General features: G+C 43.8%; 1 long non-coding RNA gene across 3 annotated transcripts; it reads left to right on the forward strand.

Annotated features, from left to right (window-relative positions):
• The first annotated feature begins 110 nt into the window (after window positions 1-110).
• Window positions 111-13,196, forward strand: LOC137671574 (uncharacterized). Of its 3 annotated transcripts, none has more exons than XR_011049424.1 (4): window positions 111-350; window positions 5,266-5,358; window positions 7,809-8,026; window positions 8,709-13,196. It is a non-coding gene; the product is annotated as an uncharacterized lncRNA (long non-coding RNA). The 3 variants fall into 3 exon arrangements; XR_011049425.1 differs by lacking the exon at window positions 8,709-13,196 and adding an exon at window positions 8,116-8,687; XR_011049423.1 differs by lacking the exon at window positions 8,709-13,196 and having other exon boundaries at window positions 7,809-8,092.
• The last annotated feature ends 641 nt before the right edge of the window (window positions 13,197-13,837 follow it).

Genomic DNA, 13,837 nt, shown 5'->3' on the forward strand with positions numbered 1-13,837 from the left:
GGCTGCTGCGGCAGCGGCCGGCGAAGGGTCCGCTCCCTGCCGCTCTCCCCCCCACCGGCGGGCCCGGTGGTGCGGCCCTGCCTGCGCGAAGCGCGCTGTGCGCGCGGGAGCTGCCGGGAAGGGGCGGTGGCGGGGCGGCTCCGGTGCTGTGTGCGGGCGGGGGGGGCTGCCCCGGGGAGCGGGCGGGATCCCCCCTCCCCCCGCCCGGGGTTCCCCCGAGGACCCCGCGTCGGGCCGGGCGGCCCCGACTGAGGCGGGTCTCGCCAGCGCCAGGCTGGCGTTGGGAACGGCGGCGCGCAAAGCCGCCTGCGGTGTAAGGACCCGCTGTCCCGGTAGCGGCCGTCGCTCAGGTAAACGCGGTAGTTTGTGAGGGACCCCGGGGCCGTAGCGGCGGCTACCGCCGCCCGCGTGGGTGACTCCCGGAGGCCAGCCAGGTCCCGCTGTCGCGGGAGAGGGGACGCGGGGCTTCGCGCGAAGAGCAGCCGCGCTCTCGACCCCTCCTTCGGGGGGCAGCTCCCCGGGGCAGGCGGCGCCGGGAAACGCCTGGCAGGGACCTGCGGAGAAAGGCGTGAGGGAGCGGGGCCTGCCCGGTGTGCGAACCAGCCTTGGCGAGGGGCGGCGAGCCCGCTCTCTCCCATCCCCGCTACCGGACAGACCAGCGCACCTGATTTGTGGCCAGAAAAAGACTTAAGGTTAGAAACAAACCACCATCCCACCCAAAGCCCCCCACTCCCTCTAACAAGTCCTACCCAATTAAGCAGTTTATTCAGGGCAGAGAAGGGGTCTCCACCACTAGGGAGAAAGGTGCCGTGAGTGATCTTGGGTGTACCGAAAGCTCTCTCAGTTGGCCAGGAGGAGACACGGCGTGCGCTTTGAGATCCCTTTTTCACAGAACATAATAACGTTAGAGATGCCGAGTACGGCGGTCGCTGCAGTTCTGAGCATCAGCCTGGCAGTGCCTGCGTTTAAGGTTATCTGTAACGTTGGCGCAGGAGGCAACCCCTCTTGCCAAGAGACGTGAATGAGCGATACCGGCTGAGGCGTGTTGCCACTTGAATAGCATCGTTCTGCGCTTGGTAGGAAGGGTTGATCCAACATGCCTCCATCTGCAGTTCTCCTGCAGGCATTCCCTGAGGATCTTGGAAAGAACTAGATTAGCCAGGCTGACTAATGCAGTTTCATGGCAGCTCAGTTCTGTATATCATGTTTAGTGTTCTAGGCTGACACCCTCACCCCCTTCCCCAGCCGGTTCATCACTCAGAACTGATGTCTTGATTAATTCTTCCATGTGTTTGAGGGGTTTTTTGCTTCTCTCCTACATTCACTGCCCTGCTCTGACCTTGTATGAAACAATTTTGTAGGATTGATAGAAGTTAAAAAAAAGCTAGTAGTTCTAGCCCTGTCCTTTAATACCTAGTAAGTGTTTGCTATAACATGGCTTAATCCTCTCTAGACTCGATTTCCCCTTACTTAATGGAAAGACTTAATGGTTGTATCTCATTATACAGTATTATACACTTCTGAACTCCAAAGCCATTATGGCCAAGGGACACTCATGTTCTTGTTGCCACTTTTCTGACTCTTAAAAAAAAAAAAGATACACAGAAGAGCCCATCTACATACATTTTCCTAAGCCGCAGCGACAGGAAGGACTGCTGGCTGGGCTGCTGTGCCGAGCCTTCTCTGCTCATGTACCTTACACGAGCCTGTGTGCAAAAGAACCACGTGGAGAGGAAAACCAATGGTGATAGCAACGTGGTATTTTCCACCTGGTCTGGTTCCTTTTATAAGGTTAATTGCTTTCGGTAGCATAACCCTCTAGATAAACACTCCATTATTTAATTTATTTTGCAGTGATAATACTATAAAGCTATAAATTAGCTGTTCTACAGTTTTAATCAATCATTTTGTAACTGGATAATTGCCATTCCTCATCTCTCAGTTATTTTATTCTGATACTTTAATAATAAGCTTATCTGGTCCATCAGTCAGTCACATTAGTTGCAAGTCACATCAGAGACATCTGTAAGACAATCAGCTTTCATTACAAGGTACACATGAACAGGAAGCCACACAGGGTTGTCATTAGCAGAGCTGTAAAGTCCTGCCTGCCATTGTCATAGAGAAAAGTGCACTGCAGAGCTTTCTCTAACCAGCTCAGCTCTGTGACTTAACCAGTGGGCTGTACCATGCTATTATAAAGAAAATAATTCTCCTACCTTCTTCCTCCTCCTTTCTCCTCATCTGTTCCTCTGTGACACTCATCCAGTCCACATGTGCACCATGTTCCCAGTGCCCATCTAGCTTGACCTTCCTTGCACCGGTCTCCTAAAAAGAAGTAAAAATAAGTCATCTTAGTAAGGAAAGATGACCCTACTGCTAGGAAAGGCTAATGCAGTCCCTTGCATTAATGTATTCTGCTGAGTGTTTAAGACTTGCACTTAAGATTTCTTCAGTTGCAAAAGTTGGCTCCTCGCACCACTGAAACCCAGCCCATCTATGCCCATGTAACTTTAGACTCAGCCTTATCATTTAATTACCATTTTTCAACAGAGTTCTGAGAGGACCTGACTAGACACAGGGTAACGAGATAAGCTAATGCTCCATGTAGGCGTTCTCCTGAAATGCCTACATTTTCTAGTCATCCACAATATGCATCCCAAACCCGGTTCTGGTGTTGTCAAGTCAGCACTGAGGCAGTGTGCGTTGTTTGAACACGCTGTGAGGACTGAGCGGTAATTGCAGCGTGTCAACATTACCTACTGCACCATTTTGAGTCAAAGCTATAGTTTAGCAATCACACTATTTGAAGAGGTTGTCATGGCATTCAGCCAGAGTGACCTCTATCTAACAAAGCATGTGGTGGTAATTTTACTAATGAGCAGAGTAAGCATCAACCCTGAACTAGATTTCATGCAGGTAAAAGCTTGGAGAGAGCAATGAGCTGGATGCAGCTTGCTGGCTGTAAAACAGACAGGGAAAGACGGGCAATTATTCACAACAGAGACTTCTGCCCCAAGAGTTTGTTCCTCAATTTTTGGCAACAAACAAGCTTACAATTAAACAAATGTTACTATCCATTTTTCTGTAAGAACTGGGATTCTTGCAGCTCTTTCCTTCTGTTAGTTTGCATTATGATTAGATTTAAGTTAAGCAATTAACAGTAGTATTGCTCTTGAAGTAACTACCCCAGTGGGCATACAGCTAGTTAATTCACCAATTCCCTCACACTGGCAATTCGGAGTGCCCATGGGTGTAGGCAAATGCAATACTGTGGTACTAGCCATCACGTATATTGACTTAAGTGTGCCCACAGGCACAAAACAAAATGCAATACAATAACTATCTGCTGCTCTAGGTTAAGTGCGCTCATGGGTACAAGCTAACTCAGTGTAATGATCAGCTGTTCACCCTCCCAGAAGCACTCGGGATGAAAAACAACATCAATGGGCATCTAAATATAACCTCGTGATAAAAACACCCACACAACTGTGGGTACTGAAAAACACGGAGAGCTTGGGCCTATTTCTAATCATAGAGCAGTAAAAAGCAGGGGGACTTAATGAATGATGGCATGTCAGTGTAGTCAGAATCTGGCCTGATTTTGCCAATGGTTAGTAAATCCTACCTCTCACCCTTCTCAGGGGAGTTATTTTTTTTTCCAACATCAAGTTTCTCCTGCTTTATTGTGAGTGTAAGGAAGATGAATGCAGTTTCCCCTCTCTGAAAATGAAAGAAGTGTTCTCTGCAGAAAAGTCTGAGCAACATAGAAATGTTAGATCCTCCGTGTTGGTTCTCATTCTAAATACATTTAACAAGGAAAGAAAAACCCCCCATGTTACCACTGTATCCCTAGGACTGTGCCCTTAAGTAGCCTGCATCCTTTCGATCAGCCTTACCCTTCTCTTTTATACCTAAGCACAATCTTCTCTACCACATGCACCAAATAAAGCCCACCTTGAACGCAGTTGCCTGAAGGAGCAGGACACCCTTCAGTTTATTTATTTCTCTTTGTAATTTAAAGCCATTTGAGCCTCCAATTAAACATGCTATTATCATAGAAAAGGAGGCACTGCTCCCTTGAAGGAACAAGATCAGTAGTATTTCTTTTTTCCTAGCTACAACTGAAAATCCATTCATACACAATAAAAGTGATATTTTTGCAATACTTACTTTTTTTCCATTTTTCTTTGAAGGAGCTTTCACCACAGCCACAGGGACATTTGCAATAATTACTTCTTCCCCTCCCCAAAAATATCTACCGTAAATAGACCTTTGCCATACACAAGCAAGTTATCAACATAAAAATTTACTAATACCTAGCAGCCTAGAAACTACTACAGAAAAGTTTCCCTTAAACAAAATAAGCAGCTTCCACCCATGTAAAGTACCTGGAAAGATCACTTAGTCCATGGTTCTCACAGTAACATTCCTCCTAATCGTCTTAGTTGAAACAGCATCTAAGACTTCATTATAGTGCCTGGAATATTTCAGGCCATTTTCCCATGATCCTATAAAGCCATGATTTCAATGACATCTGTTTTAATCCACCTGAGATGGTTTAGGCCTGTTTCTTAAACGGGCAGAGTTTCTGTGTTCCTTTTGGTTCATGTCCTTATTTACTTAACTCTTCCAAGACTGATTAGAATGGGTGATATGTTTTTTAATCTCTCAGCAAACACAATCAAAGTCAGGTTTTTTACATGCTTGGCTCTTGTAAAGACCCAGAAGGACTCGGTGCCCATCAGTCTAGGTCCTGTCAGCCCTAGTAGCTGACACACTACGACGAGTCGCTGCTGCTATTTGTTTTACCACCAGACAGAGGCTGAGTGTTGGTGGGATAAGAAACAATCCGAATGGGCAACTAACTTATCTGAGAGGGAGGCTGATTAGATTGCATGTCTTTGAAACGGCTGGGGTCAGCCATCCAGGTGTGGTGGTGTCCTGGCTGCTGCTCAACAAACCCCATCATCAAAAGGATCAGCCTGGGTGGGAGCTCTGTTAGGAACTAAAAATGTTATGTAGTAATTGGAAACTCAGCAATGGTGACAAAAGGCCCCTCAGAGCTCCATAGCTGCTGCTGGCAGTTGGGTGCTGACTGCTACCTTTGTTTCTGGGCTGTGAACCAGGGTTCAAAGCAAAACAGTGTGTGTAGTATCTGACCTCTCCACCTTCTTGTTTCATTGGTACCTGTGGGAACTGTCAAATGTTTGCATCTTGTACCCAGAGAATGCAAAATTAACTTCATTCTGTTTTGTTTGGCAGAGTCACATCAAACCATCTGCAAGTTACCTCCCTTGCCTTTCTGGACCATCCACAGCAGAGCCTGGGAAGAATGTCTGCCTGTGATTCTCAGAGGTATCTAGTCAGTTCCCAGAGCTAAGTTCCTGGTGAAGATGTGCCAGGCATCTTCCAAAGGAATTTGTTGCCTCTTACAGTGTACTGGAGCTGGGATTCAGAGACCTTTTTTTGCTAGATTGTGTAGTAACTCCCAGCATAGAAGAGCATGAACTTCCATCAGCACAGATTGTCGTAAACCAAAGGACAAAATCCACGGACTGGGAACTGTGCTAGAGAGCTAGCTTCAAGTCCATAAAATTGCAAGTGTTGGTGTGTGACAGGTCCTAAATACTGAATACAAACCTTAGTGTTTACACTGGAGGTTGGAAATAGAATCCTTCAAAGGCAAAGCCACAGGTGGCTTGGGTAAGATGTAGCAACTATTCCTGTAAGACCTGGAATAGTGTGAAGGACAACTTTGGCAAGATCCATTCACAAGCTGTTTTGTCTCATTTTCCTTCTTTGCTTTTTTAATTTTCTTTCAAGGATTGGGCAGACAGTCTGGGGTGGTTCTTTGCTGGCTTTGAATGATGCACACTGAAGCAGGAGCTCAAGTATAAGACAAAGACTGTTTTTAAAATGGTTAGGTTTTACTGCCTGGTGATATTTTTTCGAAGTACATTTACTGAAGATTTATGTAAAATCTATCTTTTGTCTACTTAAAATATGTCAAATGGATGTACAGGGCAAAATTTAATGCATATGGGTTTTCATTATTTTAAATCATTTGCAATATAAATGATTTACTATGACATCAGACATTTGTTCTTTATCTGTCCACCATAAATTGAGGCCCACCCAAATTTCCAGTCTTAGCTATATTTCTGCATTCCCTCCCCCATTGTCTATAATCTCAGTTCTGTGATTCTTCATGTAAATGGCTTTCAATGAGGAAAAGAAGAGAGCATATAATTTGCCTTAATACAGGTAATTTTGAAAGAGGAGCAAGACCTTTACATGAGAAATAGTTGACAGCTGCGGAAAGGGGAGAACTAACGCTCACAGAACAGAAAGTCGTTCTTGATGAGAGTGGCGAGAGCTACTGATCAACCAGATGTGACCAAATGGAGTTTTTGTGCAGTTGAAACTGCCAGAGGTGATAGAATTCTGTCTTTCTCTTTCTGAATTTTTTCATGTCTTTTTAGTGCCCTTACCTTTATAATGCAATTAATCCAACTCTGGCCAGTTAATGTTGTAGGCAACCGTTTGGAAAACTGAGGTATTGGGGTAAGCCAGGCTCCCCAAGGTCACTGTGAAAGTCCATAGTGAAAAACTGGTGCCACCTGACACCCAGAATTGTGCTTTTATGATAGACTTTCTCCTAACAGCTATAAAAATCTTGAAACACTCAGACTTTTTGAAAAACCTTGTGGAAAACTGCATTCATTATCATGTTTGCTGGTTGGTTTATGACCGTTAATGGGATACAGACCTTTGGACCCACCAATAGCCTCTATTGAAGCCTTCCCAGCTCAGTAGTTACTGAAAATTCTTACTACCCAATAGCTCTTCTGTGGCCTACGCTACAAGAATTAAAACACCTGAACTCAGCCCAGTTTCTCATCCATGGATGTCATCTCAAAACCTACTGGGTGAACAGACTCTGTTGAGACTCTAATTTTTACTCAAGGAATTGAAAGACAGTTAAGTCTGAACCAAACATTGTATTATTGCAAACTTCCCCCCCTCATACCACATATCTTAGTCTTGACACAGCTCCCTTCTTACTCAAAGGATTGCACTGTTTTTACAATTTCATGCATTACTGCTCATGCACGTAGTTTTAAGGATACATCCCAAATTTGACCTGCCTAAAGATTTGTAACAATTCTGAGCAATATCATAAACTACAGCAACGTCCTAAGGGGAGTCTTACTTCTGACATCCAGGCTATCTGTCCAATCCTATAGCTACAAGTGTCCTGACTGCCCATTTCTCTCTGTTTGCTGTCTTTCCCACAGTGCTAGTCCTAAACCAAACAACAGCACTGCCGACAATCTTAATCTTGAAATCAGAGCAGGGTTAGATGATGTGGTGGGCCTGCATGTGCTTGCCTTCATTCTAGCTTCCAGTGGCTCTACCACGATGAGATCCAATTGAGAAAATCTCAGTGTAGTTCTGATTTATGTGCAAAAGTGCAGAGGAGAGCAGAAGCTTTTAGTATCTTGGGAAGTGGTTAGGAATTAAGGCCAAAGAAAGGACAGTCACGTCAATTACATCCTAAAAAAAGAAAACTTAAGTGAAAGTCCTGGCTCCTGAACTGTTTCTGGGCTGGCAGATGTTCACAGTTCTCTTGGCAGATACTGTAGAAAGCTAATGGGCCCATTTAGCTCCCCTCCCTTACACAATGGCATCAGTTTTACAATTTTGAGGGAGGCCTGGTGGGGCTGTGATATTTCAGCATTTTTCCTGAAATGAAATTAGCGAATGCATTTAATATTTTAAGATCTCTGATGATCTCTTGTCAGGAATCTCCACTGAACCCAGCACTTTGCTCCAGATGTGGCTGAGGGAAGAAAATCTCATGCGAAGAGCAAGGCTGACACCTGGAGGGGACTGCACAGATGCAGCGAGGGGAGCCCGGAGGAGTTAGACGGGGATTCTGGAACGCACAGCGTGGGTTAGGAAAGCTCAGAGACGGGTGGCAAGATCCCAGGTTTTGGAACTGCTCTTTTCTAGTGAAGAGGTGCTTTAGATATTCTTCCCTCTCCCGTTTTCCAACAATAAAGAAAAATCCAGATTTCTATTTCAAGGTATTCCATGTCTATTTTTTAGGAGTGGATAAGAACACAGAAGCAAACCCTGTGTTCATCTAGTTATTCACTTCTTCCACGTGAGGTTTTTCTTGAAGCTGATCCTAATCAAGGAATGCAAGGGAGCTTCTGGGACAAAGTCTTCATGCTTTTGGAAGTTTGCTTTCCAGCCTGGCAATCACCCATTCATAGCACTTACTCAAACCTTTTCAGTAATCTCTCTTCTCTGCCAGGAATTGTCTCAGTATTTGTGAATGCTGTTTTTGCTTGATCTAATTTTAGAATATGTTAATAACTGAGTTATTTACTGTGCTGCCATTACCATACACTTAGTATCTCACGAACCCAAAGATTATATGTCCATTATATCTCCGTAATTCTCTTTGTCGTTGCCAGTGTGGTTCCAATCATCATAAACTTTGCTTAGCAGTGAATAGTTGTTTATGGAAATGAAAAAAAAACAACAAATCCAACAAAAACCCCAACAACCAACAGTTATTTTCAGAACTCTTACATGCAATTCTACTAATCCACCTGCAGTACAGCTCCCCAAGTCTCCATGTGTCCTCACTGGTGTACCTCAATACTGACTGACTGCATATCTTTCCCTTCCAGCCTTCAGACTCCTAAAATAGCACCAATATTCAGTTCATCCTGATGAGCTACTCCACACATTCCCCACCCAGACCACCTTAATGGGTGAGCCGTGAAAATACTTGCTCCGGGCTGGGGTGTAGAAGAGAGACACGTTGGCGACTTCAGCAGCAGCACAAGACATTGGGTGTGCTGGAGGTGCTTCTTCTCAGCCCAGAGACCTGGGAGGTCTAATGCCATCTCTGTGGCCACTGTTTCTTCAGCGCTTCTCATTAACTGTGGCATGACTCTACAGAGGCAGTAACATCTGTCCCCCTCCTCCACCCCAGCAATATTGCCGACGCTGGATCGTCAGTTATGCTGAATTATACTGGATCGCTTGTGGTTATTCAGTGATGTAGACAAATACCAGTTCAAGATGAAGGGTGAACCCTGGCCACTAAACTTGTTTCACTTGTGACTCATTCCAGACTTCAAACCTGGCTCTTGCTGACATTTTATTAACCCAATTTGTCATCCTCCTAGCCCCCATTATCCAACCCAGGCAGGTTATTTACTTTGAAAAGATGTGCAGATAGCTTCCATGCGAATCGTAAGTGGATCCAGGTGCCATAGCTAGATTCCAGAGAGAGCTGTAGTCATGAGATACATGTGCTGGTAAAATAACTTCTGTCCTAGGTGCTTCGAAACTCAGTGACATTCTCCCTGTTTAGATATTGTCTGGACTCTCACTCCTGCAAAGCAGCCTGGCACCAATATGGTAAAATGCCTGAGTATATACCTTCAGGCCTGGGCATGGTCCCAAAGAGATCAGCAAAGGTAAATTTAAGCGTATACTTAAAGTTAAGCACATGCTGAAATGTACTCTTGCTTTGGAGTCAGAATCAGTGACTACCCCCTCCTAAGCAAATCCCTTTGAATCTTTGCATTTATCCCCAAATAAAGCTTTCTAGTCAAGAACTAGCTTGCTGCCTTCCAGAGAGTTCGTCATTTCCAGTTTGCAAGCTTGAGGAGAGAAATCCAGGAAGCATCAATAAATCCACTTTGACAGCAGAGTAAAGAGCTGCAAAAGGAGTAACCTGTCAGGGCAATGTGACTCAATTTCTCAGAGAAAGATCCTTTTTATAGATGGAATAAAAATGCCAGCAAATTCAAATAGCAGGAAGTGTCACACTTAATTGTCTCTCAGTAGGACAAAAAATAAATAAAAAGAAGGCAAGGCAAATGACATGGTTTTACATTTAGCAAGGGAAGTAATAACATAAACTGAGAATAATAAAATACACTGAGAATCTATGCACAGCAGCCTGAGTATGACAAAGGTATGTGTTCCCACATAAACATTCATTTAATCTACACATTTTTACATTAGACAAAATGAAGAATATGTGCCAGGGAGTTTAAAGATTCGGTGAGATTCACAGATTGGACATGAGGGGGCAGCCTTGCCTGCAGTTTATTGATGGCAAAATGCTGTGTAGTATCGAGGCAGGGTCATTACAGACAGTTTGGTTTGGCCTCCAAAGTTGCAATGTCAAGATCTGTAACTTTGCCCCTTTCTAAGCAAGAGACCCATCCAGGCTTTGCGATTTCTTTACTCAAAGGGTGAGCACTGTCCCTTTAAATAAGCACAGTGCTCTCTGTCCAACTGGGGAATGAAGCCCGGGCTACCAACAGTTATGAAACCTCCCTTTCAGAGCTTGAAGGCTTAGGGGCCGCTGCTACACTCCGAGGTTAATAATCAGTTTTAATATTCACTTAGGGGGCTGTAAAAAAAGAATGAAAATTTCCTAATTTGAAAATGGACTTGATTGGCAGCTTTATTATCTCTGTAAGGTGTGTGGCATTCCACACAATCAAGTCGTTTTTTAAAATAATCTCGCTGCTTAAGTCGTACATGCTGCTAATTGCATTTTAATAAGTCTCTTTAAAATCTTTCCATATTTTTTAATATCCTAATATTAGATAAGTGATTGCTGGGGACACTGGAGGGCACTGAAGTTTATAGAAAGAGGAACACCATAATGAAGCTTTATTGGGATGGCATCACCAAACAATTGCTGTGATAGCAACACTCCCAAGCTTGGAAAAGTGCCAGCCATTCCCCCCCTGGAACTGACTCAGACACTAGCCTCTCTGGCTCAGGACTGATGCAGAAAATGGATGCTTTCTGGCTCATAAAATGGCCTCTTTCCGGCTTGGAAATGACTGAGGAACTGTCCACTTTTGATTTGGAAAGGACTTGGAAACTGGTCTTTCTCCATTGAACAATGACTTTGAAATGCACTTTTTTTTTTGCTTGATTCTGGCTTGAAACTATTAAAATGTTTTTTTTAAATTTGGCCAGGACTAGACAGAAAGAAGAAAGGTGTTTTTTTTTTTTTTTACCAGCTCTATACAATAGCAGAGGTTGTGAAAGGCTTCAATGGGAATTAGAAAACCACGGCTTCAAGTAGAATAGATGAACTTTCCATCTCAAAGATCAAACCCAGTTAAGATGAGAGTGTATTTGGAAAAAAACATACTATGGTGTGGGGTTATTGGATGTCTATATCTCACACAGGGGACATGGGGCGTTATCCAAGAATACCAATAGCAATTCAGACTTAATCAAATCACCCTAAAATTAAAAACCAAACAAACAAAAAACACACCAAAAAAAACAGTGGGACTGAACTGACAAACTCCAGATTCAAGGACCCCAAATCACAGAGAATTTCAAACTCAGATTCAAGCTGGATCATGCGTGTGCTTCCACAGGGTCAGCTATTGCAGCAGTTACAAGCCAGTGGTGCAAGAAGGTGCCCCACAACATTTCATGTGCAGAGTCCAACATTTTCAGTTGGAAGTCTGCCTTTAGATTCAGTGCTGTGCTCCTGATATATTTCAGTTGTGTTTCTCCAATTTATGACTTGGGCAACTAATGTCACTTTCAGTGTAATTTAACAGTATCATCCATGTGGGGGGAAAAAAAAAAAGCAAAAATGTAATCCCAAATTAGTGTGTAACTGGCTTCTAGGGAACTTGACTGGGATAAAGGGACTTAACTTTTGCCAAAACAGAATGGCAATGCCAAATTTTACATTATATTGCATTTTGTCCTTTGCAATTCATGTACTGGGACCTGAGATCAGAAAGTTATTTTGAGAACTATAGTGACTTTAATGTATTGCCTGCTCTTATATGTTTTTTTCCCCTAAGTCTCATCTTCTGAAATCATGCTATAATAAATCACAATGTCAGCTTTAGTTTAAAAAATCAAGTTTCTAGCAGTTCACTATTAGTAAAGAAAACCAGAAAACATCTTATATCTTCTTAAAGATTCAAAACCTAGGAAACAAATACAGAGAATCCATAACTGATTTTTTTTTTCCTTTCAAGCCTCATAATATTAAGTAAAGTTTTTTGGAATGCAAGTTTTAACACTTGAAATAGGCAATACTGATATAAACATCTTGCATTAGTTTGTTTGAAAGTGAGCCATTTTCTGACTAACTGAAGATCTATTTGTCTATCCATGTGTTTCTTCTGTATATCATCAAAGAATCCTTGGACTCGGTCCATTGTATCTTTAGGTCTGATCTTATTCCCACTGAAATCCAAAGGAGTTCTGCCACTAACTCCCAGTTAAAAATGGATCAAGCCAGATTTTACATATAGTATGAATAATAATAGTTTGCCTATTAATACTAAATTTCTTATTACTAGTTGTGTATCTTTCTGGTTTTAAGGTATACGAGATGCCACTGTAAAGAAACCAATGTCTCTGACATGAGCCATGAGACAGAAAAAGAGTTGTCAGTTTACAAAATTTCCTCTCTTCCTCTCTTCTCCTTTTTTTTTCCCCTTTCTGAAAATAAGAGCAGAAGGTCTTGTTTTGCACTGACAGGCTGGGAGGCACATGTTCAGCGAACTTCTGCACAGGAAGTAAATGTCCAGGTCATATTTTTGCCTTTTCATGTGGTTCTTTTAATCCCCCAGATTGGGTTTCAGAAGAGTTTTACAGTTTCAGTTTTACAAAGCAAACCTTCCTTTAATGTTGGCATTTTAAAGAAAAAGCTTCAGTCAAAACATGTGTGTTTTACATCAGCCAGATGTGACGTTTGGGGGAGCAGGCCACAATGTGGCAGCCAGCTCTGCTGCAAGAGCTGACTGGGTTGGTGTTGGACATCGGATGGGAGCTACCGGTCCCAGATTGGGGATCAGTCTCCTGGCTCTCTGACCCAGTGGAAAAAAAAAAAAAAAAAAAGTCTCTGAGCAAAATTAAAGATCAGAGCATGGCCAGCATTGCTACTTGTATGCCAGGAGCCCACATGGCCACATTACAGAGCACAGCCCTGTACACCCAAAAATATGCTCTTGCCTAAAAATGGTTAAGTTAAAGTGAAGTAAGAGGTGTTAAAGGCAGCAGAGGCACACGGTGTCCAGCACTGCACCAGCAGTCAGCGGCAACTCCAAAAATAAAACCTGTCTCTGTATAACTTTTATTGAACATCACTGTCCCTGTAACCTGCTGTTTCCAGCACCTAATTTTTGTTATTTTAACTGAAAAATAAACAAACAATGAAATGCACTCAGAAATCTGTTACCTCTTACCAGATGGCCATGCCAGGTGGGGCAAGTCCTGTTTTCAGCTGTCCTCTCTAAATTGGGGCCAGCTGTGACAGGGTGGGGGCTTTTCTTCTACCTTTAAAAGCCCTTCCTGGAAGTATTGTCTCAGGATTGCTGTAGTTTATGACAGAGAGAGGATTTTTTTTCAGCAGCTAGTGCTGTGCCTGGGCTGCCTCAGGGCCTGTGTGTGTGTGAGGCGGAGGCGCCTGCTGAGGGGGCTCCCGCCGGACAACGGGGAGCCGCTGTTTTCCCGCCTTTTTTCCAGTCCTGCAGGCAGCCGCGGGTACTGCAGCACAAGCAAGCGATGGGTCTTCTGCAGCGGGTGCCTTGCCTGGAAGTATTCCCTCAGGATGGCTGGAGTTTACAACACAGAGAGGATTTTTTTTTTTTTCCAGCAGCTAGTGCTGTGCCTGCTGGGTCAGGGCTGCCTCGGGGCCTGTGTGTGAGGCGGAGGCGCCTCCTGAGGGGGCTTCCTGGGCAGCCGCCATTTTCCCGCCTTTTTTGCTAGTCCTGCAGGCAATCGTGGGTACAACAGCACA

Source organism: Nyctibius grandis, chromosome 17, assembly GCF_013368605.1.
Source record: "Nyctibius grandis isolate bNycGra1 chromosome 17, bNycGra1.pri, whole genome shotgun sequence".
NCBI lineage: Eukaryota > Metazoa > Chordata > Aves > Nyctibiiformes > Nyctibiidae > Nyctibius > Nyctibius grandis.